This window comes from Leucoraja erinacea, chromosome 3, assembly GCF_028641065.1.
Source record: "Leucoraja erinacea ecotype New England chromosome 3, Leri_hhj_1, whole genome shotgun sequence".
Classification (NCBI taxonomy): Eukaryota; Metazoa; Chordata; class Chondrichthyes; order Rajiformes; family Rajidae; genus Leucoraja; species Leucoraja erinaceus.
Window position 1 is genome coordinate 95,040,512 of NC_073379.1, and position 25,610 is coordinate 95,066,121.

Below are 25,610 nucleotides of genomic sequence, written 5' to 3' on the forward strand. Positions count from 1 at the left end.
ATATAAAGGAGGTGCCTGGATGGCAAAGTTGACCGCCAGTAGGGTGTGTTTTTTTTTTTAACGTGCATTTCTTTATAAAGATGTGCCGCGGTGGGGGGAAATTAAATTCGGAGCGAGAGCGGTGTCATCTTGAACCGATTAATGCAAGCGTGCAAATGTGAATGCTTGAGTTGTGCAGGCGGCGCCTCTTGTTCTTGTGAGCGGCGAGAGAGAGGCGCTAAAGTTTGAGTGAAACTTCAGCCGTCAGTTTGAGGTTGGGCCCAGGTTGCCAGCACCGGATACACACACTGCCTGCCAGTGAAACCTCTTCACGTGTTACTGTCTGATCTGTGCCATCACATTTTCTTACAACCGGAACGATTCCCATATATTTTTTTCTAAGTGCCCTTTGCCTGGATATAGTCCATTCTATATGTGACAATTATAGCACGGATGCTCGTCTTACTTATTAACGCGATCAAACATAGATAATACTCTTTTAGCGTAAAAAAATATCGCAACATTTAGACTCCCAACACTCGGCTGCATCTTGTGTACACCCCACCCCATCCATGTACACACACCTCTTCGCGAATTGATTAGAGACCGAAAGTTTTCATTTGTAAAAACAACCCAGAAAAGATAGGTCATTATGTAATCAAAACATTGGTGAAGTATTAGTGGATTAAGGTGAAAGTAAGTTTCTGATAACTCGCAGCAAGAGGGTTGAATTGAGGCATTCCTATTTCAGGGGTCACTCAGACCTCTGCTGTGCCGCAAGTAATTTTAAACAGTTCCTTCCCAGCCCTGCCACCATTTGTCGTCACCAATTATACTATCCTTTCCTCCCCAAACATTTTTTCCCAGAGATTTGCATGATTAATTGTGGTCTTGGTTCTTGGTTTCTTGGTCCTCCAAAATGGAATTTAAACTGGAGGAGTTGATTAAAATAGTCGAGCTCAATTTGTATTTGAGTTGCAAAGATGAAATATGCATATTCTTCATTTTTTTTAAATTGGAAACAAATAAAAGATGCCCAGATTCAATTTTAAACTTGTACAATGACTCTTCCCCCGCATTCATTAGTTTTCCTTGAGGGAAAAAAAAATCAATTTAGAAAAGCTCTAGTGTGGATGCACATAAAAAGATTGTTTTATTGTTTCATTCAAAGTTGCACACAGTAATTTAAACATGCAATTAGTGGTTTAGTTTGGTGTATTGAATGAGCTTCATTTTGGTTGATTCTGTCATTTTGTTTAATTTCTATCCCCTCTTTGGTTTTTATGTGTGTGTATAATTCTTTATCACCCAGTTATTCACAAATAATATTTAAATCTATTTCGGTAACTGTGCACTCTGCGTCATTTTTATATTGTGATCTGTTAATTTACCCGTTTCCATGTATCAGTGATTTGCATTTGTCTTCTGGAGAGCTGTCTTTACTGCCCTATTATATGACTTAACTTGTGTGTATTTTTTGGAATTTTCATTATGATTTGTATACTTTGTTACATTTTGTTAATACTGTCTCATTCTTTATATATTTGTGTGTCTGTCATTTTGTCTATCTGTATCCCACTTGGTATGTTCTATCCAATATTCCCTCTTGTCTTGTGTATCTTTTTCCAAGCGCAGAGGTAATGTCCCAGTTTGAGCTGAGATGAACAAATGGATTTAGGTCACAGGGCATGTTTTATTTTGCAATTACTATATTGCTATGAAAAATCTGATTCCAACATAAGTTGGATTTTAAACTATTGGGAGATTGTCCTTAACCAGGACGATATGGATGGGGGGGGGGGCTGCTATCTCTTTTGTGGGTCTCGATATGATGAATTAAGAATAATATAGAAATTCAATTCAGCAAACATTAGTTGCACTTGCTGCAGTTACTTGATATACTCGTAGGTTTTAACAATGTTTTATCAAAGAAAATGACTCCTGCAGTGGCCTAATGCGCTACATCTTTTACGAGTTGGCCTTTTACCTTGTGGCATTTCGAGTACAGTATCTTATAATAAAGTCACCATGTGGAGCCCTGTTTGAAGCTATTTATATAGTATACAATATTGCATTGTGCTGATAGATTATAAGACATAAAATCCATGGCCTTCAGTCGCTTTCAGTCTTTATAATTCTGAACAATGTTGAAGCAGTAGAAAAGAGGTTACAATTATCTTGAGTCGGACTCGTAAGTTCTCAGAGTTGCGAGATTAATACATTAATTTATCTTACTTGTTGACTGCTGGTAAATTTAAAGATAAAGTAGAAGCAACAGTGTGTAAAATTTGTATTGTTGCAAGGTATGACACTTCCATGGATATACCCTGACATGCCTGCAATGATTCTGGCTGCATAGTTTGAAATCCTCAGCTATATCCATTGTTCTTGTAATGCATCTTAATTTTCCATTTTTATTACTGTAGCTCTGTTTGCAATTGAGCCAAAGTTTTGGAGAAAGCATTTTTTAATAAAACATATGTGAGCTTCCTATAATGTGTTCCTTTGCTGTATTTATAAAATCCTCAAATCAGTAGATTAAAAAAAAACAGATATCTTGAGAGCATAAGCGAAAATGATCACATTTATTGTCAGCATTTTTATTTACAGCATAAACAGATTACACTTAATAACACTTCTGTTTTCAAGATGTCTTTGCAATTAAAGACATTTTTGAAAAACATTTTCCTTTAGCACTCTCTTAAAAATCATTTTTACCATTACAACCCTTATCTTTTCAATTTATCTTTTTCTGAAGAAGAATCTTTTTGAAATATTTATTGAAAAATGAATACATTGATAACTAAAAGAAACAAGAAAATGCACATTGCCAGCCTGGAGATTTAATGGTGGAAGGGAGGCCAACAGGGTTAATGCTGATTATTAAGTTGGCGGGCAGGAGGTTGCATTTTATTTGGCAAGGGGAAGTTTGAGTTACTGTTTCAGCACTTCCAGGAGTTTGGGATTGTGGGGGCAGAGGGGGTAGAATGGGGAACTGATGTTGCTCATAAATGTGTTCTGTTTCTGGTTGTAAAATTCAACAGAAAGGGGTTTTGTAGTTTAGTGTGTGGCTCTTAGTTAAAGTTAATGGCTTTGCTGTATCCAGTGACTGTTTTCAGGAGGAAACCCGTTCATTCAATGGGGTCCCTTTATATGAGCAGAGAGAAAACAAGTCCTAGTAAGGGTTTCACAGGCTGCCACTTCCAGAGACAAGGCATTGACAAGCAACTTATTAGAGGTTAATTACCCTTCTCCTTAAAAAGAGAGAAAAATCTCTCTCATTTAAATCTGAAAATATTTTAATGACCGGTTGCATTCCGACCCACCCAGATGCAGCATCTTGGTTGGTGAGGTGCAGCTAAAGATGATATTTTTCTACCATCCTGTTGCTGTGGATCTGGTAATCTAACAATGCCATGCTGTGCAGTGTAAATGAATGAGTGTAATTAGTCTTTAAGGAGTCCAGCCAGGGCTTACTGTGTGACAGATTAAAGAAAATCGGGAGAGGGAAAAGATAGAATCAGGAAATCCATTCACCAACACAGAGGAGCACACATATATAGTTGTTATTGCACAAAGTTGATTTTAAAATATAAATACTTGCTCCAGAAACCTGGGAAATGTGTAAGACATTTTATCTCTTTTTTAAAAATAATTTTAGCAAATTGACCCATGCAAATTCTATCTGCAAATCATTGTGCATATCTATTAGGTACTTAAACTTAAATCCAACTTGAATATAATTTCTAATATAATGATGCAATTGGCTGAACAAGGGCCTCTACCCGGTCCTTCTCATGTCACCCATTCCTTCTCTCCCCAGATGCTGCCTGTCCCACTGTCACTCCAGCTTTTGGTGTCAATCTTTGATGCAATTACAAATTAATGTGTTTTGGTATGTGCTCACTGTGGGATGTACACAAAATACTGCAGTTTTAATGGTTACAATCTTTGAGCCAGCGCAGTGTCACAGTTAGCAGAGCCACTGCCTCACCGCTCCAGCGACCTGATTTCAATCCTGGCCCTCCGTATCATCTTTGAGGAGTTTGCATGTTATCACTGTGATCACGTGGGTTTCTTGCAAGTTCTCTCGTTTCCTCCCACGTCCCAAAGACATGCTGTTTGATGGGTCAGTTGTCAAAATTGAGAGGGAGGGGATGCGTTCAAGAGCTAAGAGTGTTTATTGTCATATGTACCAACAACGGAACAATGAAATTCTTGCTTTCAGCAGCCATAACAGGCCTGTAAACATAGTACTGATAAATAACATATTTAACATTTGGGGAGATAAGATGAGTTGGCATTCATGAGTGCCTGATAGTTGCGGCAGACCTATGAAAAAAGGCTTGTTTCCATGTTATTTCCACAGTGAAATATTTGTGTACCAGGAAGCCAAGAGCCAACAGTTACTGATTTATCTTTATATATATATATAATATGATATAATATGAAATCGGATGAACAAAATATAATTGTGTTGAAGCACCATTGTGTGCTTCCCTGTAAGGAAAAATAAATAAGTTACTTTACACAAAGTAACAGGAATGGCAGAGTCTTAATAGAAATGAATGCAATGAAAGAAAGACTTAGGAAAATAATTTTAACGATTTAAAAATCCATTACATGTAGTTTGTCGTAATCGTATCAAATAACATTTCTACATCTATGCAGATTTCTTAAATGAATGTTCAATGTAATCTGTGCAATGTAATCGCAGTATGAAATGGCATTCTTAAGAATAATAGGAGCATCTTGATAATCTCCACAGATGAGACATAGAATAATCAGCTATGTTTATCCTAACTATGTGCATCTAGTTTCATAAAAAAACAAAGCACATGTAAGTATCAGGCTTTTCATTTTTTGGTCTTATTCTAGAATTAATCCCTTTGCCTGATGTGCAATATCTTTTGCCTGAATGTTTAACATCAAGGCAGTGTTAAGTATTTTGTTTTCTGCCTGTCATTGCTAATAATAATTGCGGTTTCTTCAACAAAACAGTTACAGTTAGTGCGAATGCTTTAAAAAAACAAAAACTACAATTATTCAGGCCAGTGGTAAATTGGTTTACTAAGAAAATAAATGAATACATGAGAGCGAGGAATACCAGTAACAGCCGTTGATTGTATACTCCAGTTACTTGCACAGTAGGTTCTGATAGTCCCATGCCACTTTGGCTATCACACACAAATGCATCCAGTTGCTTGATGATTCAAATAAATCCTGCGTTCTAATTAGGTGGCAGGGAAACTGACAGAAGAACGATTCCTCTGACACGTGGATGCTTTCTTACTTATCAACATTTTTGGTATGATATGTAGCTCTTTTTTTTTAAACCCTCCTGATATTTGTGTCTTGCGAACTGTTGTTCTTTCTCCAAATCCCCTTTCTTCAAAAGGCTATGTATGATGCTGATGCATCCTAAATATCTGTGCTTTTATTTTTCGCAATTACCTTTAGAATCAGTACGGTTATAATTACACCCTCTTCACAGAACTGCCATAGTCCAAACCAAATTTAAAAGCAATGTATTGTTTTGTTAATGATGGTGTGACATTATTCTTATCTACCTCTGAACCTCCTCCAGCAATGTTGCCCTCTCTTTGATCTCTTGTTCTTGTTATTTTGGTTTCTTATCCATCTGCTCTCCCTTCACTACATAATTCTTTGCTGTTCCTTCCACTGCTTGGGCCTCAATAATGCACATACATTTATTTGCCTTTCCATATCCGTAAAACCTACCTTTTGCCACCACCGAATCTCATTTTTCACTGTTATTCCAGAAATTATATTTAAGGAATTGTGTACTTCATAGTAACTGCATAAACGCAAAATGCTCTTATTGAATGTGACTTTTGTGAAAAATGGAAACAGCTTTCTTGTCCAGTCTTCCTGTTTCTGAATCCATTGTGACAGTCCGTCTTTCCTTGGCACCCATGATGGCCTGTCAGCACGCCTTTTAGGGCTGTGCAGTAATTAAATACTTGTCAATGGAGAATTTTCCATAATACTTACTACAGAAAAGACAAGGGTCTGCTCTGAGCAATGACTGTCAGGGGAACAATGAAAACTAATTACACATAGGGCTGTCACTTTTGTTAGACTTGTCATTTTGGGGGAAAAAACATGACAAAGTATGTGTTCTACCAATGACTTGTTTATGATGAGAAGACCAGCGATGAAGGAAATATCAGTGCTTATTTGTGAAAAAAAGTTCTTCATCCATCAGTCTTTTCCACGTGCAGAGATTTGTTCCGCAGCTCTTTCCTGGCTGCTTCCCTTTACTAGTCTTGAGTTTGTTTACTCCTTTTTATTTACTGTGTGTGACGTTTTGTTAAAAAGTACTGTGGAGGGTTCTTGAGAGTCGTAATTCACACAGGAACGGCCTCCGCACATTGGTGAAGTAGTAGGAAGTGTGCAGAGTAACCAATGCCACCTTTGCCTGTTGTTGAAGTGGTGATCTCAGAGATAAACTACCTGCTAAGTAATTAAAACCCCAGGCAATGTTTGCGAACTCTTCAAGTTTGTTCATTTTGTATACGAGCACAAACAATTGCACAACTCTTGGTTTAGTTGAGCACTCGCGCAAAAAAAAAATTGCTTCTGAGAAATAAGACATTTCCAAGCATTGTATAAGAAAATGGAAGAAATCAGTCTGAAAGTGTCATGCATTGTTTTCAGCGGGGTGAGTTTATACATGATTAATTCACTGAAGTCATGATATAAACAGCAGTTTGTCACTTTCATAAAGTTTTGAGTATATGTCATTGGAATCCTTTAACCAATAGGCACCGCACTTCCTCCTTCCAAGCAAACGGGTATCTTCTCACAATCAGTGCTGTGCCTTGTAGAAAAGGCTGCCGCTTGCAACGGCACAGCAGCTTAGTTCTACATCTCCGCAGGTCTAGTTCTGGGGGAGGCTGGAGGGTTTCTTGCTGATGGCACGAAGAAAGGACAAAGGGTTGGAGTCTGGGGTGGCTTATAAATGTGGTACGTTTTACTCGAATAAACTGGTGAAATATTGAATATTGTCTTTTTATACCAGAAAAATAGAGAATTTTGTTTCAGGAAATAATATTTCTTTATGTCCAGTGCCCTCCAAAATGTTTGGGACAAAGACCCATCATTTATTTATTTGCCTCTGTACTCCACAATTTGAGATTTGTAAAAGAAAAAAATCACATGTGGTTAAAGTGCACATTGTAAGATTTTAATAAAGGCAATTTGTATACATTGTGGTTTCAACATGTAGAAGTTACAGCAGTGTTTTTACATAGTCCCCCCATTTCAGGGCACCATAACATTTGGGACACAGCAGTGTCATGTAAATGAAAGTAGTCATGTTTAGTATTGTGTTGCATATCCTTTGCATGCAACGACTGCTTGAAGTCTGCGATTCATGGACATCACCAGTTGCTGGGTGTCTTCTCTGGTGATTCTCTGCCAGGCTTGTATTGCAGCCATCTTTAGCTTATGCTTGTTTTAGGGGCTAGTCCCCTTCAGTTTTCTCTTCAGCATATAAAAGGCACGCTCAATTGGATTCAGATTGGGTGATTGACTTGGCCACTCAAGAATTGATTATTTTTAAGCTTTGAAAAACTCCTTTGTTCCTTTAGAGATATGTTTGGGATCACTGTCTTGCTGCAGAATGAACCGCCGGCCATTGAGTTTCGAGGCATTTGTTTGAACTTGAGCAGATAGGATGTGTCTGTACACTTCAGAATTCATTATGCTACTACCATCCACAGTTGTATAATCAATGAAGATAAGTGTGCCTGGTCCCTCAACAGCCATACATGCCCAGGCCATAACACCCCCACCACCATGTTTCACAGATGAGGTGGTATGCTTTGGATCTTGGGCAGTTCCTTCTCTCCTCCATACTTTGCTCGCCATCACTCTGATATGTTAATTTTTATCTCATCTGTCCACAAGACCTTTTTCCAGAACTGTGGTTGCTCTTTTAAGTACTTATTGGCAAACTGTAACCTGGTCATCCTATTTTTGCAGCTAACCAGTGGTTTGCATCTTGCAGTGTAGCCTCTGTATTTCTGTTCATGAAGTCTTCTGCGGACAGTGGTCATTGACAAATCCACACCTGACTCCTGAAGAATGTTTCTGATCTATCGGACAGGTGTTTGGGGATTTTTCTTTATTATAGAGAGAATTCTTCTGTCATCAGCTGTGGAGGTCTTCCTTGGCCTGCCAGTCCCTTTGCGATTAGTAAACTCACCAGTGCTCTCTTTCTTCTTAATGATATTCCAAACAGTTGATTTTGGTAAGCCTAAGGTTTGGCTGATGTCTCTTAACACTTTTATTCTTGTTTCTCAATCTCATAATGGCCTCTTTGACTTTCATTGGCACAACTTTGGTCCTCATGTTGATAAACAGCAATAAAAGTTTCCAAAGGTGATGGAAAGACTGAAGGAAAGCCAAGGTGTTGATGTATAAAAAAAAATGGCCTTTAATAAAATCTGACAATGTGCACTTTAACCACGTGATTTTTTTTCTATTACAAATCGCAACTGGAGCACAGAGGCAAATAAATAATTAATGGGTCTTTGTCCCAAACATTTTGGAGGGCCCTGTATATGATCTATGTGAAAGAAGGATGGAGCTACTGCCCTTGTTTTCAGCTGCATTTTGGCATAGCAGACGTAGAGTAGTTGCACAGAATGACCTTTGAGGTGCACTCGTGTTCAGATCTGACTGAGGTAACTGTACGTGGCTATTTTCAAAATGGAGAGTCTTATTTAGCTCCACAGAACAGGAAAAAGCAGAGCTGACTCCTATTTGCACAAGCTGGAATTAGCTCTTGATAGATTGTGAGCAGTTTAGCTGTTGCATTGTATTTGTGATTTTTGAACCGATAACTAATTTCTGATTAAGTGCAGGAGAATGGTTGGGTGAGGACTGAAAGGGAGGTTACAGCTCCTCATGCAGATGGTTTCATTTATTCCTCATTTCTAGTGTGTTAATCAGAGTGCACATACACTGTGACATTATCTTGTAGATTTTGAGTAACTCGTATTGCACCTGTGTAAAAACTAATTCTGTAACTTGGAATTGGAGTGAAATCCTAACTCGGGTAATAATATTTACAGAGAATTGTGTATGCAGCCCAGACCATCACGCAAACTAACCTCACTTCAATTGACTGCAATCTCCAATTGCACCTCACACTGCCTCGGCAAGGCCACCAGCATAATCACACCCCGGCCTCTCTCTCTACTTTCCTCTCCCATCGTGCAAGAAATATAGCAGTGTGAAAACAAACGCACACCTCCCAGATTGGGGGGGCAGGGGGGGCAGTCTTTTCCCAGCTGTTATCAGGCAACTGAACCATCCTCCTAACAACTAGAGAGCAATCCAGAGCTTCTATCTACCTCATTGGCGATCCTCGCACTATCTTTGATCGGACTTTTCTGGACTTTGTCTTGCACTAAGCATTCACATTATTCTCGGTATCATGTATCTGTACACAATAAATAGATCAATTGTAATCATGTATTGTCTTTCCACTGACTGGTTACCACGCAACAAAAACTTTTCACTGTACCTCGGTACAGGTGACAATAAACTAAACTCAATAAACAAAGCTTGAATTATTCCGTTTCAACTATAAAACCTGAGAAAGCAACTGTTCTTTCTTTAGTTTACACTGCTACGTTCTGTGTTGGTAATATATTTATCATACTGATTACACATTTTCTTGGAAGAATATTGCTTTTAAAATGCTGGTGTTTAACAATTTACCATTTGTGTTTGTTTATGGCTACATAATGAAATGAGAGTCAAAGATGTGACTTGCTAGAATAGTAAAAGTGTAGGTAGTAGTGGACAACTTTAAATGAGCAGCTATTGTTGTCACTATCAATTTTGTTGCAATTTATTATAGAATCTGCAAGTTTATATTTTGCCAAATTTTCTTTTTCATTGCCAGATTGTGGAAAAAGCATCTCAGATTGAATGATTCGTGAAAATTGTAATGTCAACATAAGGCTGTTAAAACTCCACCTGATGTGAACATTTATTATACTCAACGATGTGGTATATTTTTGGAAAGGACTTAGTAGTGTGCAGACATAATTGAAAAGGTCGTAAACTTCAAGAAAGACATTCAGAGAATGAGTTAATACTGTATTTTGTTGGTTCAAGATTAGATAGTAAAAGTTTTAAAATAGGCTAAGGGCAACACAATCATTCTGTGAAAAAACTGTATATTTTTTTTCATTCTCTGAGAAATGGGAGAGGTAAAGAAAATCGAGAGGAGAGGAAGAAATATGTGAAAAGGGAATTCAAATTACCAGTCTTTGCATTGTAATGTGGGCACAGAATTCCCATACATGTCGTGCCATTCATATTTATTGAAGCTGTCAAAAAGCAGTTTGAGAGCATTGCAAACAAAGCAAAACATTCATTCATGTATGTGAAAGTGAGGTGGATTTGTCTTCGTGAGACAAGTTTTACCCCACACAAACTAAACTTGTGCCTTTAATTGACAGTCACTTACTGACCGCTGCATCTAGTCGCTGAAACTGGTGGCAAGGCATTTGTAACCACAGACAACACTTCACACTTTATAGATAAATTAGATTATTTGGCTCTCCTTGGATTTGAAATATTTACCTGAAATCGATGACAATTTAAAATAGGAGGACATGGAAAGCAGGCTTATATGTGTATGTGCATGTGTATGTGCATGTGTATATGCATGTGTATATGCATGTGTATATGTACATATATATACATATATATACATATATATATGTAATATATGCAGCAAAATTGGTGTCTTTAATATATTTAATATGTATATATGTGTGTGTATATATATATATATACATATACATATACATATATATACATATAAAATATATTAAAGACACCAATTTTGCTGCATGAAATCCCTTTGCTTGATATTATATGCACAGTGCTCTTGAAACAATTTAAATTAATGTGGATATTGAAGTTTTCAGTTGGGTGACAATGGTCAGAATTTGATCTGTTGCACAGAAATCATGGACTTGGTGGTAGCGTTGATGTGTGGGAGTTAGTGACGAGCTAATAAAGGACCTACGTAAGTTAAAGAAAATGAACAAAACCTGCTCGGGTTAGATTCTTCAAATTGGCCTTGGTCTCTCACCAGAATGATCCCTAACGAAGTAGCAATGTTCCAGGAAAGATGCACCTTTGATCAATTTGACCTAATTTCCTGGGTTTCCCTCCAGGGTGAATAACTTCATCCCATGGGGCATTGATGTGGAATTTGGGTAATTGGTGAGAGGGTGAATTGCTACTAGAAATAATTAATTACATTTACAGAATGATGTTATTTGTAAGGAAATAGTTGCAGTTGTGTTCCTCTCTGGACTTTCAGGCATGAAGTTCTGCACAAACAGGGCCAACAGTCTGAAGTTCAAGACAATCGTCCTTTGCCTCTTGATCTGTGACAGTGTTCTCATTTTGTATTTTTTCATTATTTTAGAACTATTTTTATCAACATTATATTAATGTAACAACTTTTTCTCTTTCTAAATATCCCACTAGGTTTCAACTGTTGTATGAGTATATAACTCATCAGAAATTTTGGTCTTTTTATGGTAGATTTACCTCCCTATAACCAATGTGATTTAAAATCTTCATTTGTTCTTATACCTGATAAAATACTCCAGATTTATCAGAGAAAGCAGAGAAATTGCTTTAGTTTTATAGTGTAAGAATCACATACATTTGCTGACTTGTCGGAAACTGATCATGTATTTCAACACTGGTATCTTTTCCCGGTGCTCTATTGTTTGTAGAGATTGAATTTCTACTCTAGGAGATGATGGGAGGAGGGCAACGGTATTTCAGAATGTTGTTGTCTGAGATAGTATTTTCTTTTACATTTTGTTCTTTTGTGGCTTAATGCCGTTAACCCTGATATTTCTTGAAGCCCTGGCCTCGACTTGGCTCCCTGCTGTTGTTCCACTTGGAGAGAGCTATAAAATGGCACCATCAAAGTCTGGTAAATATTGACTGTGTCTCGGAGCTTTGACCGCTGTGGAATCACCAAATTAAAAGCTGCTGCTGTTCTTCGTTGGGCCTGTGCTCTATAACTGACACCAGAGCCTGTGTGTGTATGTGTGTGTGTTAAAAGCTGAGAATCGGCAGAAAAATAATACAAGGCAAGGCAGTGAGAGTGGGAATTAAAAAAGGCAATGCATTGGAATTTGTAAATACTTGATTTGAAGGAAAGTAAAACCCGCAAACCTGTACAGAATTATAGAACCTTTCACAAAGTCGGGATTTATAAATGGGGGAGCTAAATGTCTTGTTTAACATTTCCCCTTTTTATTTTATTAACGGGGTTCTAAACATGTAGCCTGGTTATTTGCTATATTCAGCCTGGTTAGAAAGGTTTGGCTAAATTTAAAGTATCATCAGTTAGTTTTCATTGGCATAAATGGGAATACTTTTGTGATGTACCTTTTACTCATTTTCTTTAGAAAGGTGAATTATATTATTGGTGCATTTCCATTAAATTGAAGTGGGGTGTAGTAACATTATTTTGCATGGCATTTGCCGTGGTCTGGTGAGGAGATTTAAATGTAAATAAAGTGTTCAATCAGGATGTCATGTTCTACGGCCAATTCTGCTGCTGATTCGATGGAGTACTGAGGCTTGCTTGCTACCAATTTAATAATATCCTATACTATGGAAGTTTTTGCAGCTCATTCCAATTTGGTGGGCTTCAAAGTATGATTTGTTTCAGTTAATTGTTCTATTGAAGCTGTATATGATCGATCTCATGAGAGTTGGTACTTGAGAGCTAGCTGAACAGATACTGCAATTGAAAAGACACAGAATACAAGGGCCTTGTTGGATTTGGAACTGGATAGTCACAAATCTATTGGATAACAATTCAAGGGCATGTGAACAAGCAAGTGATTTTATAGCTATTTCCTTATCTTTCAGCTTTGAATAAGCTTGCTAATGAGCATTTATTTAATAGATGAAAAGACAGTTTCCTGCAAATTGTCAATTTAATTTGGGTGCATCGGAAAAATTGGCCGTGTTATCCCATGTTTGTTGTAATGTCAAGACGAACCCTCTAGAAGTCCATAGGAGATGGTAGCTTTACACAGCAAGATGACGAGTACAGAGTGATTGTTTGCGGTGTTTTATGCAGCGGGCCATGCTCTTTCCTTTTGGCATCTCTATTTTAATAAATAAATGTTTTGTTAATTTAAAAGAAAACTGAGGGAATAGCTATTGATATTTCCAACATCATGAATACACGGAAGCATGATGCTTCTTTTGTTACAGGATTAGAAACAAATCCGCTTCATCTTTTGCTCAATATATTTGATTCAGAGCAAATATATTTAGTGGTACTGTAACTATGTAGAATTCCTTATTGCACACCTCGGTTGTTCAAAATAGTGTTGACATGTGGCTGTTCAATACTGAATATATCCCGGTGTATTGACTAATCTTTTGATTGTTTGCTATGCAGTAATTACTTTGTTTTAAAATATTTATTCAAGCATCTTTAAACTTGCCTTGCTGAGCTTGCTTGCTGTGCTTTTTTTAACTTGATGCGAGTTGTTTCCTGTACAAACAAACTCTGCCTCTAGAAAGTGGTACCAGTAAAATTTAGAAGTTTTGCTATGATCATAATAAAAGCTATAATTTGTCTTCATTGCCAACTTTTGCAGCAAACAGTAAAATGTCATAGTTTATTCCTGCAAAGCTTTCTTTTCATTTTTTTTTACTCCTGCAGAAAATGTCCTGCATGTATTTTCTCCCGCCTACTTCCTCAGAATTAAAAACCAATTGCATAGTACCTTACACAAACCTATTTCAATTATGGATTTTGAAACGGTATGTTTTTGGACTCAATAATCCTCCCTTCCATCGTGTACTTAAAACCTAAACTTGTCGTTGCAGAATCCCAGTTTCCCGATTCATCCCGTCTTTCGATTTTATTCGGTTGCACCGGCTATTTTGCCTTAAGGAACTGAGTTTTTCTGTTGTTTTCTCCATAAGTGAGAAAATTTAAATTTTGTTAATTGAAAGGAATACGTTTACCAATGTACGTGAATCCATGGTGTCAGTTAGCTCTTTAATTTATGTATTTGCAAATATTGAACCAGCAATAGAATTGCCAATTGTACCTAAGGGTGAACAGGTTTAGTTTGATCATATCTGTGACACATCTGTTGCAACATGAGCTAACATGATTTGGAGTTCATATGTTTGAAATAAATAGGTCACATCTAATTCTGATTGATCTTGGATATTTTACTTCGTAAGTCCTAATGCCTCACTTATGCTGCAGCTGCAGATTTGTATTTGATGTGAATTACAGCTGAATCGCAACATGCGGAAGAGTGTGAAGGCTGCAGAGGGATTTGCGCCAATCATGGTTTGCAATATAAGCTTTACCCTCTGAGTTTGAAAAGTCTCAAGCAGGCATCAGTAGCTGGTGCACATCGTGATTTTTTTTTTTATAGCAGGAGATAGCTTAATATTTCCTGAAAATAATTCAGCACCGTTGTAGTTATTCAGCTGTGAAAGCTTTGGCAGTGTAAATTCCCCAGTGCGTTTACTGGATAGCTGCACAACGTGGTAGAATCTTGGGCCTGGTCTCCAGTTTGCAGCTAATTTGCTGATCTTGGGTTAGAAACATTGGAATCAGATGGGGTACAGCATGTTTAGTGGGTTACGTTAAAATAAGAGTTAGGATTCACTACCTATCCACCTCTATAACAGAAAGGGTGACAGGTACTCGGCTCACAAAAGAAAAATCTTAGAGAAATGTATAGAATAATGTATTCTGCTCGACTTATTTCAGAGATGCGGCGACAATCGGCGAGGGTTTTAGATGGTAGGCGTAGGAGAGGGGATTGTTATGCTATTTCCCGTGTGAATATTAGGCAGACATTTGACGATTGGCTTCTGTTTGTTAAAGAACCTATGTATTTGAATAAAAATGGGTTATTTTTTAGTAAACCCAAGCTGTTAATTGAAAATCCATTGCACAACCATTAGGGGCCCGTGCATGTAAATGTCTTTAAGATTGCAAAAGGTGCCAGAGGTGCTGCAGTTTCTCTGAGCTTCTTCCATTATGAAAAAGGTGGATGATTGCAAATCTTTAGATGTTAATTTATTGCAGATGAATTAAACCCTCCTCCCTTCCTGCACCACAATACCCTATGACAGCGAGGAAGACAATGGAAAAAATCTCTATCTCCCTATAGTGCAAATTAGAAAGTGCCGCGGCCATTTTAAATTTATACACAGCACCATGAATGTATTCCAGTTTTTAATTTTTTAATCTGCACCTTGTGAGACATATTACATGTTTTTGCATTGTTTACATACTTTGGAAAGAGTCGTTATTGCTTTGGTATTGTAATATATTATAAAATTACAGGTTTTAGTGTAGCATTACTTCATTAATGCAGCTTCATATCCAGGTATATAAATGCAATTTTTTGTACTGATGAAATGGTTTTTTTTGCACTGAAATTTGTTTGATCATTTCTAAAACAGAGAGACATTGTAGATATCTGTGACCCTTACTGTGCCTATAACTGCAATCATATTGCAGGTTCTCAGTATCCAATAGCTTTACGCCGCAATATTAATTATTCGAGATGTTGTGGTTAGGCACCCATTTTCACACCTCTATCGAGTCTTGTGCCTGGCATTTCTCAGGAGTGTGCATCTCCAGTGGCCCCAAAGATCTCGTATCTTTCGGCTTTTAATCCTTGAATCATTTTAGTCTAACCTCCCCAAGTTTAAAGAAAAAATGTTATGATTATTCGTAGGAGAAAAATATTAGCAGACTATCTGTTTATGCGGCTACGAAGGTTTCTGCATTGTGTACAATTACTATTCAAAGTTGAACGATACGATACAAACATATTCTGGAGGAAGAATTAGTTATCTGTTGTATATGCTAAATGCATTAGGAAGTAGCATATGCAGGTTGTACTCTGACTTTAGTAGAACCAGTTTACACAGAAGTGGAACCAGATTTCAGAAGCGGAATTCTACAAACGTGTGCAGCGTTCCTATTGCAATCAATAATCAAAGATTTTTTTTTCTCCTTCTTTCAGTATGTATGACAAATTAAATCGATTGCACAAAGAACACAATTTGACCAATCCAATTCATTTGGTTGCAAATTTACAATCCTAAGAAGAGCAATGAAGGATTTAGAAAGGCACCTTATCATTGTCCTGAGTACAAAACCCTTCTGTTAAGATCTTTCAGCTAACTTCTTCACTTAAATATCCAGGGGGCAAACTGGCCATTCTTATTAATCGGCTTAAAACTAATGAGATGAATGGATCTTAAGCAGGACCTCAAACTGTCCCAAGGCCTCCTCATCAGCAGTTTTGAAGAGATTGTGAGAGAAGGAGGCCAGTTTGTGTGTATGTAGAGGGGGGTGGGAAAAGTGGATCAGACTTCAGAGAAAAGCTAGCTCTTGTTTTCCTAAGATGTCAACACATTCTCAGGTTTACCTCGGGTATTAGGCAGCCCCCTCCCTGTTCAATCATGTGCTGACGAGGCCTGAGAAACAATGAAAGAAGGAATTAGTTTGCTTTTTTAGGGCGGAAAATACCATGGGAAAGGCAGGAAAGACTGAGCTGGTTACTGGGGACTTAGCCGTTGACTTGCCATCAGTAAAGTCTATTTGAATAACCTACCCCTTTAGCCTTTAGTTTCCCCCTTTGTCCACTCCAGTTCATAAATGGTAGCAGCTGGAGATTTTATTCATATAAGCGGTTGCTTAATATCCATGAAGATCTCTAACTGGGTCAGAGGAGCAATAGGATTTTATTTTTTTTGTGGGGTTTTTCTTTGCCCCACATCTAGTAAAGGCCAAAGCTCCAAATGTTCCTTTTCAATCCAAAACTACTCACCTTTTGTGTGCTCTGTGCTTTGTCTTTATCACATTCTTTTATTAACAGACAGACGATACAAACCACATTTTCTTCACAGAGGCTTGAAAAGTCCTTGAGCCCTCAGAGGATTAATAAGCTGGAGTACTTGAAGTACTTGTTCTGGTGCTGTGCGAGGAGCTGGACTTAGTGCAGTGGAGGTGATGGCAGCTGGAAGTCAGAACCATTTCAGCCCACCATATGCTTATGGGTTAAGCTAGTCGCAACAAAAGAAAACATGTCACCCTGTGGAGATAGAGCATTTATAGATTGTATATACAGGACCCTTCTGTACTGTTCCATTGCAGTGGGCATATTTTCCCAATATGTCGATGCATAGGGTGTTGGATCTTAACGTTATATTGTGCAAATATGGGTTTGATAAATTGCAGCACACATTGTGAAAGTACGCCGGTGATGCAGCAGAACAATATATTGTGTAGATGCATCTACGATAGATCATAACGCTACATTGTGTAAGTGACCCACGGCAGCCTACCGTGTAGATTACAACATAACAGGGTTGTAACTGCACCAATGACCGATTGCAATTCGACAATGGACAGATGCATCAGTCCAATGTGCACTCTGACTAAGATCACACACATGTGAAGTTACACCACTGACAGATCATAATATCACCCCATGTAGATACTCTGGTGAAAGAGCAAAACACCACACAGTACGTGGCAGATCATTTGGCACAATATATAGATGCCATAAGAAAGGACGAACTTGCATTTCAATTGCATCTTTCTCAACCAGTAAATAACCTTTAATTATGATGTGACGAATGTCGTAGGGAAATACCAATTTGTGTACAGGAAGGCTGTACAAACAGCAATAAACTTCAGGTGACCATCTTATCTAGTTTTGATGGGGGAATTAAAAATTGCGCAGAGCACTAGGATAGCTCCCTCTGCCACACTTTAAACATGGGTTTTTGATCCTGCACATGAAACCACGAGGGCAGAAGTGACCTTGACTAACTAAAGGTCACATTTGAAAGTTATAATCTCCAAAAATACAGTGTTCTGTCAGGACTGCAACGAATAGTCAACCTGGATAACGTGCTCAGGTCATTGGAGTGGATCACACGACCTTCTGTCCCAAAGTAAGGAGGGCCACCGCTGAATTTTGTCTAGCAATAGAAAGGATTATGTTATTAGACTATATGGATACATTATCACAGTGAAATTGTAGATTTGTTTATTAATCGCCATCATCGATGTAAAATAGTTTCAGAATTGCACTGATGCAACAATGGTTATTTAATCAATTATACTTAGATCCAAACCTCCCTTAAATCATTGCTCTTCATTAGCATTAACACCAACTGACTGCACTTGATTTTAAAATCGGCTGAAGAGTTCATTGTATGCCCTAGGTCAATAGAAGAAATATGTTTGAATTAATTTAATTGTGCTCATGTTTTAGGTCATGTTTATTGTTGAGGTTGTTACACAATGCATCTAATATTGTAATCCATGCCTCATCATATATACAGATATTGATCTTATTCTGACTTCTTAGCTGCTTTAGATATCCAAATGATAACATGGTGTTTCTTAAAAACTTTAAATTACCTGTAAAAAGATTACCGGTAGCTAGTAAGATTGACCGAATTTGATCTGAATTATTTTAACACAATTCAGAGTGAGCAGTCTAGCTTACAGTTCAGTCTATAATGTAATTTTTTGAGCAATTTAATTAATTTTGTTCAATCTTAAAGTCAATTGCATGTCTGTTACAAATGTTAGTTTATATTCCATTTAACCGGAACGTCTGTGGTGGTGTTGGCGTATCCATAATGTGCAAACATGTGGACGCTGTATCACTGCTTAAGAAAAATTATATTCAGTGGAAATCCATCCAGTGAAAATTCTGAGGATTTATCTGGCATAATGTTTTTAATTTCAACTGTTTTAAAAAAAAATAAAAACTGAGAAAAGGGTCACTGGAAAGAAGTCCCATTGTAAAAATCTTGTCTTCAGATTTTTCCACATCTGATAAACTGGCAGTAAATGTCGAACATGCAGAATATTGCTTGAAGAATGTTCCACATGGCATTCAAAATATGAACGTAGATTACTAATCAATTTTGGTACACACAGAGTAAAAATGTCTTTTTTTTAAATCGCCACTGGAACTGAACAAAAAACAAAAACGAGAAAAAGGTCAAGTAATAAGGATTTTTGCCGAATCTATTGCTCGTTGTTACATGTAAGATTATGCTTGTACATGTTGGGAAATTGTCTTGATCAGATATATCTGATATTAATTTAGATGAAAGTAGCTCTTTGCTATTAATTTAAAGAATTTTTTTAAAAAAAAACCAATAACTACTATATCTAGGAAAGTCGTAGTTGCAGAAATTTGTGCAGTGATTTACAGATTTAAATAATGATTGCTTCTGCTTGAATAAGTCTTTTGCTATGGAAGCAATGTTCTGCAGACATGAATATACAATCAGTTCATATATGCATGATAATACATACATTTGACTGCTGACTGTTCCAGTTATCAACGAATTAAACATTTATTTAATTGTCAACAAAGGCTTCAACCAAAGCTGGATTCACTATTTGTATATTTGTAAATATTAGGTGGAAAATTACAGAATTCAGAATCCAGGTTATCCTTCACTGACCTGTTTATAAAGTTTGCGGTCATTTTAATTTAGGTTATAGAGAATATTATTTATTTTGATCCTCTTCAAAGCCTAAAGCAGTAAATATTTCAATGTTTGCCGTGCCGTAGTAGGTAGTTCATTGCAGTACTGAGGGACCGTATTTCGGGTGGGGAAAATAAATTGAGCGTCTGATTAATTTTATTTTAGTTGAATGTTAAAGATCCCAGAGCTTCTCTTTGTGGAAGAAAAGGGAAGTTATTCCTGATGCCTTTGCCAATGATCATCCCTTATTCAGTGTCACTCAGCAGTTTATCTTGTATCACACATTCAGTGTTTGTGGGAGCCTGCTCTTCACAATTTCTTGGCTGTGGCATTACAACACCGACTACATTTGAAAGTACTTCATTAGTTTTGTAATGCATTGAAAGGGCTGTGAAATATGCTATATTATTACGTACTTTTTATATACTACTTCAAAGTTACACCTTCCTTGTATAGGATTTTTTAGAGAGGCCAACACATTTTAAAGAAACCAGTATATTTTAGATTTTCCATCTCCGTATGACATTTTCTAAAATTTTGCCTGGACTTTGGCTTGAATTGTGTCAGAAGAAAGATTCAAATTTCACAGGAAATATGTTACAATCTGTATTTTATTGCCAATAAAAAAATATGAAAATTCCCTGTGAGCTGGTGTTAAGCAGGACATGCAAATTTCACATGGACAGTATAGGAGTTTTTGAGGAAATTGTACTTCCTTTATTTCACAATAATATTTGGTTCCTTTTATATAAAAATACCATGTCAATTACAGATTGCCTTTAATGAATGTTTAAATTATCCTGCAAAATTATTTATTGTGGACATTTTAGAAAATTGCATTGTTTAGATGATGAGAATATTTTTTTTTTTTGATGGTTGAATGGGAGGGAAATGCATTTGTGTTTCTATGATGCTTTCACTTTTTTTTAAATTTCCTACAGTATGAATTAGCCAAAGTTACCACCTCTGTATTATCCATATTTTTGCAGTTAAATTTTTTTTCGTATAATGGTTCAATTCTAATTGAGGTAATCAAAAATAAACTTTGAAATCTATTCAAGTGCAGATAAAATTGTCTTTCTCTCCCAAGGCATAACAGTTTGCATAAAGCAATAATAGAAAATGTTGAGGTATATATATAAAGAGATGTTAATTTTGGGTTTAGCCCATTTAAAAGAATCCTAGCTCTATTGATAGGTCTATAGTATAACAATTAAACCTATAATTTCCTTTACAAAGGCCAATAATTCTGCAATGTTTTATCCACTATGGTTTAAAGGAACGAAAGAAGATGAGAGCATTTGTAAAAAGATCAGAGGTTAGCTTTTTGGGTATAAACCATTTAACAGATTTCCAGTTTGTTTTAAAGTTCCCAATTAGAATCATTAATCAACAAAGCCATTACAAATGTTATCAAATGTACCCCCCCCCCCCAATGCATTTCTAGAATTATCTGATCTTTTTAATAGTACAATATTTATACAGAAATAGAATGTGAGGAGGTGAGCTTGTAATTTTCTTAAATTGTCTGAGAAACATATTGTGGTATTTAAGATCCAGCATAGAATTCTAATTCTATGCATTGGTTTGTACATTTCCTGGATATTTAACCACATGGCATGTGATTGGTTATCTGCTACAAAACAACCTCAGAACTATAATTTTTGCTCCATTACAAGGATTTTTATCGAAATTGTTGAGCTTTTCTAGGATGAAAATAGGAGCAGAATACACATTCTCACATCATGGGGACCGTTCAATAAACCTTGCACTTGTCAAAAGGAGAGGTAGCTAATTTTACGTTGAGTGCTTAAAACATGATGTTACAGATGCTGCGATGATACTCTGATGCTATTAATCTTTTTATGAATTTGAAATGTTCATGCAAATGTATCTATTCACTTTGTAACCTCTAAAGAGATGGAATAATTTTAAGTACTTTTACTTTCTGTGGTAGCGTGAGAAAAACTTGTATTAAAATTTTGTAACTACACAGGATGACCTTAGCGCAGGATAAAAAAAATCTGAGAACTGGTCAGTAACACGCAAGCTTCCCATTAGCTTCAGTGACGTGACTGCAGCTGCATTTCACAAGTCTGGGGAGACTTGAGGATCTTGTGATGTTGGCACGGGATTAACTTTTTGCCTCTTAACAAAGAAAGGTGTTGGTGTAGTTTTGACAAATTGCTATGGATGTTCAAAAAGGCTACCGTTATATTTGATCTCCATTTAAGAATGAACCATCTTGGAGTGATCCTTATGTATATTCCTGGCTCTAAAGTATGAATAGGAATAGATGGGGAAAAGTATATTCTGAAATTCAGCAGTGACAAGAGACTACCGGCTGAATAATGCAGCAACTTTGCTGGCTTTAAAGTATACGGGGAGCTGTCAGCACATTAGGAGGGGGAACCTGCCCTGTCGGTACATTACTTGCACTGGGCTAGTATCACTGGTAAAAGGAGCATGGCACGCAGGTGTCTAAATTATTTACAATCATAATCATCCTTTATGTTACATCTCAAAGCCATGGCTCTGTTATTCTTTTGCATAATTGATGGTGTTCAGAACTGGAAGAGTTAGAATAGCAGAAGTAATGTGATGCAAATGTGCAGTGAGGCAGAAAGTCAGTCAGCTGGCATTGCGCTGCAGTGATGTGGTGGTACAGTAATCACTAGTTTGCGTGCATAAGCCTGTACATGCACAGCTAGAAGTAGAGAAAGGAGCCATCCAAATATAACAGGACCTGACACATAACAATGACTGGATGGCAGTCAAATCAGAAGGTATTGGTTCATAGTTACAAACCATCTGTAGTGGAGGAGGCGATGGTTCCAGTAGTGGCCGTCCCAATTCTGCTGACCACATATTTCTGCAACTCTTTTTGTGTAGCCCATTGTTATTCTGAGTTCGGATGAAAATAATAGGTGATTAAAGTTTCATTGATTGCAAACGAACGCATCTAGATGCTTCAAATCAAGACAAAATACAGTATCATTTTACAAAAAGTTTTTTAAATTTGAGATGGCATAACCATTTTTTTGTATTTTTTTTCCTGCTGCGTTTCTTCGATGGTGTGATCGATGGTGCAGTAAGTTTCTGCTCAAAAAGAAGCTGTGAGCAGATGATCAAAGGTGTAAAGAAACAGCTATAAAGATAAATAAAATGGTTCTAGATTCAATATGAATGCTTTTCAGTCTCTAGCTGATGTGGACCTCTGCTTATCAGGAACTCGTTGTGTTCCAAATCTGTGTTACATTATCAGGTTAAAAACCCTCTATGGAAACCTATAGATTATTATTAACTGTTACAAATTAGGGAATGTTAGGAAGGGACAGAGAACACGAAGGGAAGAAAAAACACATCTTATATAAATCGATAATTCTTTACCCAATTGCTAAAAATGTCACAGCAGTCTTTGAGAATCACAAACAGAACCTCGTTGGCGGTTCCACTTTACAGAGCTGAACATGTGAAGCAAGTTGTTATAAAAAAGGTATTTGCCACTTTTTTCCACCAAAAGATCCATGTGAAGATGTGACTTAACTACTGTTCATGAATAAGCCCAATTTGCGTTGTAAAATGATTGCACCAAAATATAAAATATAAATATTTTTGAGACATTCATATATTTATTCTTTTTTTTATTACACCATACTTTATTTTGTTGAGTTCCTGCACAAGATATATTGTGGCTTTGGTCGGTCATTGTGAAAAATGGTTGTGCATTGACAGTTAGTGGATTGCACCCTAAAAAGGTTCAAATGCCTCATTTGTTTCCCCTTGAAAATGTCAGTATTGATTTGGGGCTTCATAATGCTATTGATTTTGTGCAATTTCCAAAAAAGCATTCTATAAATTGCCTGATGTGTTTTAAGTTTGCATTTCAAGACTAGGAAGGATTCTCACAGCCATAGATCAGAATATCTGCAGTTTTCTGCATCCTTGACCACCACACACCAAAAATCCTCGTCACAATAAATTGCAGTCTTGAGGTTCGAGTGCTGGAGAGTGACAGGAAAGGACAGGTGATAGCTGAACCGTTAGCAGAGCAACATCCTTATCTCCTCTATAAATGCTTCGATGTGCATGTGTTCTTAGCCTTAAACATCAGGAGTATTTTCTTCAACCTCCTGATACCATTTCCTATATAACAGCACGCTTTGATATTGTCTGATGGAACAATCGCAAGCAGTCAAGAAAAATGCCCTTTGGTTGCTCAAGATGAGATTAGTTGGCAGCGCTATCTTATTCACTGCCACGGAAAGGAGCCAATGGAACGAAAATTACGAGCATATCTTTGAAAGAATCATGAGGGAAATACAGAAAAATACTCAAAATATAAGCATTCAGATAGGATTATATTGTCTTAGTTTTTGTTTGGACAACACAGTAAATAATAATCTATGTATGTAATGTATGTATTTTTTTAAAGGATTTTGCTTCCATTATTTACCCTGGAATAATAATGAATTCATTGAGCATACGTGGTAAAGCCTCCCATTAATTTAGAAAAGATGTAATTTGTAAAATATTCATTGTCGACTTAAGCAAATGCAATGAGAAGTGAAACATACCAAATATCTAATTTCAGACTAATTTCAATCTTCTGCTATGCAATGAACAACACAGAAATAATAGTCCAGTTCTTTGAGGATTTGGGAATGAATTGTCCTAATAGACCATAAAACAGTTTCCTTCTGTTTTTAAATTTCAATTGACTGAAAAACCACTACAGCCCAGCAACCACCACAGACAAGCAGATAATTAAGTTTCAGGGAGGAGGATCTGAGTTGCTGCCATTAATGTGTCACTTTCTGTGCATTCATTTCCCTATTGCATTTCAGAAAACAGGACTGTGTATGTTTGGGGAGACAGTAGGAGGTTAATGAAAGCACTGATTAATGAATCATTATCTACACGCAGAAAGACTTGAAATATGTTTTATAATCAAGTTTCTCTGCAATGGGAAATCAAAACCATTCATCTATCAGGGCAGATTAAGCCATTTTAAAATTTGTTTCAGACAGCGCGATCGATGCGCGAGTTGCCACTTCAACCCATTGGAGCGTTAACATTTCTCGTGCTATAAATTCTTGCTGCGCGCACGCAAGTGGTGGACTGGGAAACATACTCAGCCCTGACAGGCTTCAACTCTCAAATTTCAATTAAATCAGGTTTCATTTGACAATATCCCTAACTACAGCACAAAAAAACATATTATTTAATATACACTCTTGTTCTTTTTGTGAAGGAGCGGAGGTAATTTATAATTATCTCATGAACCAAGGCTAGACTGTACCGTGTGTGATGAGCCATTGAAGACTGCCTGCCTTCTAAGTTAAATGACAAATTATTAGTTACATTTAAACATTTTTATATGATGCATGTAATAAAGTGCTCTCATGTTTTAGCTCATGGTTTTATCTTTCTAATTTTAAAACAAAATAAACAATAATCAAGCAAACATAAATGTAGTAAAATAAGCACACAAAAGGCATTGGTTTTTAAATTAATATAATGACAAAACGCATAAAGGCAGCACAGTTGTAAAATGGTAAAACTTTAATCCACAAACCATTTTCCTATTATTGTCCTTGTGTGGGGATTTTTTCACAGATAATTGTTCACAGGTAATCAGTTGAATAATGGTTATACGTTGAGATACAATATGAATATATGTTTACCAAATAATAATGTTCTATGTCAATATACATGTTACATTTGTACAAAAAAGCAATCCACAGAATAATACTATAGCAGAAAAAATCTGTTCCTACTGTGATTGTTCATCAGTTATCTGATTTGTAGCACTTAAATACTGATTTGGAAATCAGAAACTGATTTACAGACTGCGTACTAACAGAATTTAATTTTTGAAAACCTTGTTTTGAAGATATTAGGAGAATAAAATTGTTATTTCAGTGGATTAATTAAATATTATTGAAATCAATTAAAATCTTCTCTGTGCATTTAAGGTATTTAATGTAATGAAAGTAATAATGCAGAGCTGGGAA

The 25,610-nt window shown here is 36.7% G+C and overlaps 1 protein-coding gene across 4 annotated transcripts in view; it reads left to right on the forward strand.

Annotated features, from left to right (window-relative positions):
- The window catches only part of efna5b (ephrin-A5b), a 213,748-nt gene that overhangs the window by 2,142 nt on the left and 185,996 nt on the right, over positions 1 to 25,610 (forward strand). The window lies entirely within an intron of this gene.